Here is a 6,000-nt window from a genome sequence, read left to right on the forward strand (position 1 = left end):
CTCTTTGGTTATAGCCAACAAAGGCTCTTGGCCGCAAGTCAAAGAGCATCCGTCGCGGACCACGGCACAAGTAAATGGCCGGGCTATAGCTCCTAGTACGGCTGCGAAACAAAACGGACTCTGGAACAACGTGCTCCCAACCTGGACACTAGTTCAGGATGAACTGAAACGAGGCTAAGACTACACTTGAAGCAAAATAGCAGACTGATACGAGCTATCCCACTGACTGATTTGAAATCTTCAACACAAAATGGATAGGACACCGAATGGAATTCAATGAAAAACTTACATATTATATAGATTGTGTACAGCACTTTTTATTAAGCTTATTCAATTATCAGCTATGGTAAATTAAAAAATAACTTTTAATTAGCTTCTGAGAATATTTAATTGCATTGATAAACAACAACGAAATACAATTTAGAGCCCCGTTTTTGTACTATTTAATTACAATTTTTTTCTATGTGCTTTCGGACGGGCCACCGGAAATGCAAAGGCGACGAGCCACCTAATAACATTGCGCCCTGCCCGGCCCATTGAAAACGCCCCCGCTTCGTCCCCCTTCCGTCCACGATATCGCGTGCCCCTACAAATGTTTGGCCACCTTTTATATAACATCAATTCGGGCACAACAGCGGTTGTCTAGAAGGCCAACAAGAAAAATGAGGCACGGCAACAAAATGTAATGGGCGCGCATATTTTTCCTGCCATGGCAACTTTCTATTGTTCGCCGTCTGGCGCTGCAACCGTCCCCTTGGGATCCGGATTCTACAGATACCCGTACGTATATCTGCGATGCGATGGTTCCAACGGCTCCAGCGGTTCAGCGATGCTGCATTGTCACATTGACAAACCCCCGAGCTTTCTGGGCTGTGTCCCTCTATCTTTGTTCTTGGCCCTCTGGCGTTTTTGAGTGCCTTTGTTTAGTCGCTGTTGGATGCACTGTACAAATTCAGGCATTCTTGACAACATTGAAATTTGCATACGACAAGCCTCTTTAACATTTAAGTGTAAAGCATTAGAAAGAAAAAAACTTATCCTGGTCCGCTATTAGTTCTAGTAAAATTACCTAAATTGTTGAGAGTTTTGGTTGCTACTCTTTTTTTTCAGTGCACTCGGGCTACTGTCGTGCAGCACGGGGTACTTGTTGTTATTATGAATAAAGTTGACTTGAGTGTATTGCGAGGACGTTGGCCATGGCGGTGACATCGCTGGCTCGTCTGACAAATAAATTTAATTGGTACAAGCGCTGCCAGCAAACTCTGCTCACAACTCTTTAAAATTTTCCGCTTGATAGCAAGTGGAGGTGTCAAATGAGGAAGTAATTTAGCGTGAATGTGGAAGACATAAAGACGTAATGAGACCGCTAAATGCAGCTGTAATGACAGCGACGATTATGTCTTCTAGGAAGTTCAATGGACTGGATGAAAAGTGAAAATGTCACTCCTCTGAATCCTCGGAGACATGCCTTTCCAAAATATGCAAATATGTATCCGCTTTCAGCACTGCAGACTTTAATAAATGCTAGAATGCTAGAAACCCAACTGGCATCAAACAGAATTGCAGAATGCAGTAGCACTCGGGAGAATGGGAAAAAGGTGTGGTTTTTTTGTGAAACTCAACCGAATCGAATAGAATTTCCAATAAAATGTAAATTTTTTCCTTGACCACATTCCTTTTCCTTTGTGCACCCGCTATTCCAGATAACTCTTCAAGATTGGCTACACAGTCGCACCCGCTGCATACAAATGTTTTCCGAGATTAAAATTTAATGGACACCCCACCGACAAAGCCACAGCCGCAGCCAAGGTCTCTGATGGCCGGTCGAACTAAAATTGGCAGCCTTGTGCAACATTTCCAGCTTATCTCCGGGCAATGCATAATTCAACAGCTTGCGGATCCCAGAAGCAGAAAGCAAAAACCAAAACCCAAAAACCGGAAAATGCGAGAAAGCATGCCCGAAAAAGCAAACCAATTTTTGTTGTCCAAGCGAGCAGCTCAATTTGCTTAGACTAAGCAACAAAACAAACGGCGAATACTGCGAATCATTCAGTGAAATTACCTCGTTATCTTGCAGTTCTGAAATCCTTCGTCCTGGCTACAGTACGGCAGGATCCCTCGCTCATATGAAGTCGTCTGACATAGGATGGTGATTTTATTATTTTTGGCAGCTTGCCCGGAACACTAACACATATGTCTGGCAGCTTACACATGCTAGACGGCGGAAAAAAACATCATGGCAGATTTTGCGGCTGCATTCAACAATTGCCAAAAGGTGGTCCTCAAAAAAAGGAAGGCATTCGCTGGAGAAAAGAGAACGAATCGCGGCCATAAATTATGCGCAGTGCATAGACGGTAAATTTTTATGGACTTGTGACTGGGTAGCGATTCTGGACTCGTTTCTCCATTTCCCTTCCCATTTCGAGCGTTTTTCCGCCTCTCCTTTCTGCCATTGTTGCCGCACTTTTATCACACTTTGATAATCGCAAGGCACATGCTTCACGGCACGTCATCGCTGGCAGCTCAGTGGACATTCGATTCAATTTGCCGCTCCATAAATTTCCTCAAAAAGTCACCGCCACATTTGCATTTTTCCCGACGAAAATACTCTCCGGTGTTTTCCCGGTCTTCTTTTTTATCGGAGTTTACTTGGCCAACCTTTTTCACACTTTTCCATTAGCCAGCATTCGGCCTGCTTAGCGCTCAAATTATTTCACCTTTTATTCAATTTACTTTATCCACGTGCTCGGGGGTCCCTTTCGGGTTCGGGCTTGGGTGTAAGTGTATGCACCAGCAGCTTCCGTTTCCGGTTCCGGCTGGGATGTTAGAAGTCCGCGTGCACACAAAAGCGTAAGCGTTTCAGCCGGCCCAGTGAAAATCCACTTTTGTTACATTTTTTATGAACACATTCGTGCGGACAAATAACCCGTGAAGTCAGTAAAATCTACGATAAAACCAAACACCACTCACACCAATACACGCACGTATAGAAGCAAACAAACAGAATGTCAGCTTCAAAATTGCGCTGCACAGTTTTAGGCAGCGCCACACATACACATCAAAATCTCTAGTTGCCGAAGCATTGACGTATGCACTGAGAGAATTTGTAGGGTATAAATAATCCATTTGCGCATTGGTCAACATTAATTTGCCAAATTAGATTATGTGGAAAATGGAATTTAAATGCCCGTATTTGACTGATTCCTTTTTATAACGATATATTTTATATTACTTTATTTGAATTCTGAATACAGTATCTTTCACTGGTTTAAATGCGGTTTTTATTTTGCATACATTTTTAAAGTCATATTTGCTTGACTTCAACTCTTCAAACTGGTTTAAAGATTTTACTCAATGCTTTCTTTCTGTGTACTTATCCCTTTATGCCCACACATACTCGCCCCCACACACTCGTGCACTGGCCACTATCACCGTTGGCACTATAGTCATTCCCCGAGGCAGCATCCATTAATGCTTTTTCCATTAAATCCCCAAATAGTGCCTAACACACACGCACACCCGCTGGATAGGTTATCCTGGTGTTTGTGACCGTGTGTGTGAGCCGATGCTTAACCAATACTAAAACACTACCGCTGGCAACTATTGGCAATTTCCCGATTTCATCCGCTTGACACGTCCAAACTGTTCGAAACGCCGGCAATGACTGAATCCTGAAATCGTCCTTCGCTGACGACGTCGCTGCGGCGTCGCAGCGCTGCCCTCATCCTGTCGCTTGGGCTTATCTCTGTCAGCGTAATCGCTTCACACACACACCGCCCCCCCTCTCCCCCCCCCCCTTTATTGCACGAGCAGCCACCCAACCTCCCAGCGCCTCCCACTTTTGGGGCCGTTACTGCAACTGTTGCCACTCTTGGCCCACAATCGAACGACGCCGACTGCGACGCCGGCTGAGCAGTCGACACTGCGCCGGCGTCAGCGCATCCTTCGGCATTTCTCTTCTCTCGCAGGACTTCCATTCTCTGTGCTATCTGTCTGGCTACGTCCCTCGGGAAAATAAAAAGAGAGAAACAAAGTAAGAGGTCCTTGAAGAGAAATGGAACAGAGCAAGGGGGTGGTGGGTGGCTTTCACTTGTTGTTGCTCTGCGGTTGTTGACATTCCTGCAAATGACCAATAACCAGGATATCCATATATTTTTTTTAAGTTATGCTACAGCATCAGGAATTCCTATTCAAAATGAAAAGAAGGATAATAAATTAACCATTATATATGGTTATTGAAAAATGTACAAAGATGAATAACTCATTTGTATTTTTGCACCTTTTATTTATTCGTAAGAAACATAATATTTAAATTATGTTTTTTCCACATATTTAACCTTTGGAAAATAAGTCGTAGTTACAAATCTAAACAAATGATAAAAATGTCTTTCATATGTATAAATCAAGAATTTAAAGGTAAATAGATATCAATCGAATAATTTACAAAGTTTATACTTAGACTGCGCCAACTCTGAAATATTGAGCTGCGAAGTATCATAAATATGTAAGCGAAATATATGATTCCACACTTAGATAACAGTGAATACAAAACAAAATTTGATTTAAAACTTTTCAGCCGGGCACTGGTGGTAAAATAAAATAAACACAGCATATAAATCGTATATCTTGCATCAGTCTTCAATTCTGTTGTATCTCGCTGAATTCCCATTGAATGCTAAATCCGCTTTTACTGCATTCCGACTGCATTGGGCACTTCATCACCTTTGCGGCGACATGTGACATCATAAATCACGCCGTATGTCCGCTGCACGAATGCCACTTTGGCGCCAAAAGTTATGCTACGTAAAGCATGATGCACATGCCAACGAAATGGAACCACCGCACCACCCATTAAAAAGACCCACCACCACGGCACATTTTTTTTTTACATATTTTACTACGCGACTTTTAGCGTAAACTGTCATTCAGTTTTGCGCTCACACACTCAGTTGTTGTTTATTTATTTGTTTACCCTTCATTTTTCCCACCCAAACACTCGTAAAATATTGGCAGGCACGTGTTGCTTTCCTGCGATTTTCTCTGCTGTCAACAAAATCCTTGCGCATGCGCGCTCTTTCGACGTCGGCGACGGCAGAGAATTCAGCTGGCGGCTATTCAAAAGTTTTCAAAAAAAACTTGACCTAGGGCAAGCGGAAAGCGAACGAACCATCGCGCTGCATGCCACCTATTTACACACAAATGCGTCCGATTGAGAGGCTCTCGAGGGATACGGCTGTCAAAGCGCATTATGATTTTCATATATCATGTCGAATGTGGGGGCTATTACGATTTTCCCGCTACATCGTAATAGCCGAAAGGTGAAAGGCATTACGATATGCCCTGCCCTGCCCTGCTCACCATGGCCAAAATGATGAATCAACTCGATTTCCATCATTGCCGCAGGCCAAGAGGCTCTGAACTCAACGAAAAGTCTGTTACCCATTCATATTATTAATAAATGGCAGTACATTTAAATCAGCTTGAAGCCCATTTTCAAATATAAAGTTTATCTATACATATGTATATTTATAAATTTACATAACCAAAAGGTTATTTATATATTTTTGCAAGCTAATAAGTAAGTACGTTTTCAAAAGCTATGCTCTATGTGTTTTGCAATTTGCTCATAAAATAATAAATTAAATAATATTAACCACTGGACTAAGCATTTCTTTCGTAACTTATCTGTTAAATTTATTTTCAAATCTGTGTCATGAATGTGAAATGAAAGCTTCCTCTTTTTTGTGCATTAAATTGAACAAGGAATGTATAAGCATTTATTGAGATTGATAATGTAATAGAAAAACATCCCCAGAGTAATGTTTTTCCCAGTACACTATTTGGCCGATAAATCATCGCCGTGCGGCAAATGAAGTTGCATAACTCGATAGCCTGGCAAACATATTTGCCGTGTCATTAATATTTCTGCCAAGTACTCGCAAGGCTTTGTTCCTCGTATGTTCTTTGCTGCTTAGCAGGGATATTAAATATACGCCCCAG

At 42.2% G+C, this 6,000-nt stretch overlaps 1 protein-coding gene across 4 annotated transcripts in view; it reads right to left on the reverse strand.

Moving 5' to 3' along the window:
- Positions 1–3,653, reverse strand: part of LOC120452852 (Down syndrome cell adhesion molecule-like protein Dscam2) — a 32,179-nt gene extending 28,526 nt beyond the window's left edge. For all 4 annotated transcript variants that reach the window (XM_039637292.2, XM_044006363.1, XM_044006364.1 and 1 more), the window contains exons 1-2: positions 3,592–3,653; positions 2,063–2,214 (exon numbers count right to left, since the gene is read on the reverse strand). The gene's annotated coding sequence lies outside the window, so the exon portion shown is untranslated. The remainder of the gene's footprint in view (positions 1–2,062; positions 2,215–3,591) is intronic.
- Positions 3,654–6,000: the final 2,347 nt, after the last annotated feature.

The sequence above is a fragment of the Drosophila santomea genome, chromosome 3R (assembly GCF_016746245.2).
Source record: "Drosophila santomea strain STO CAGO 1482 chromosome 3R, Prin_Dsan_1.1, whole genome shotgun sequence".
Lineage (NCBI taxonomy): Eukaryota > Metazoa > Arthropoda > Insecta > Diptera > Drosophilidae > Drosophila > Drosophila santomea.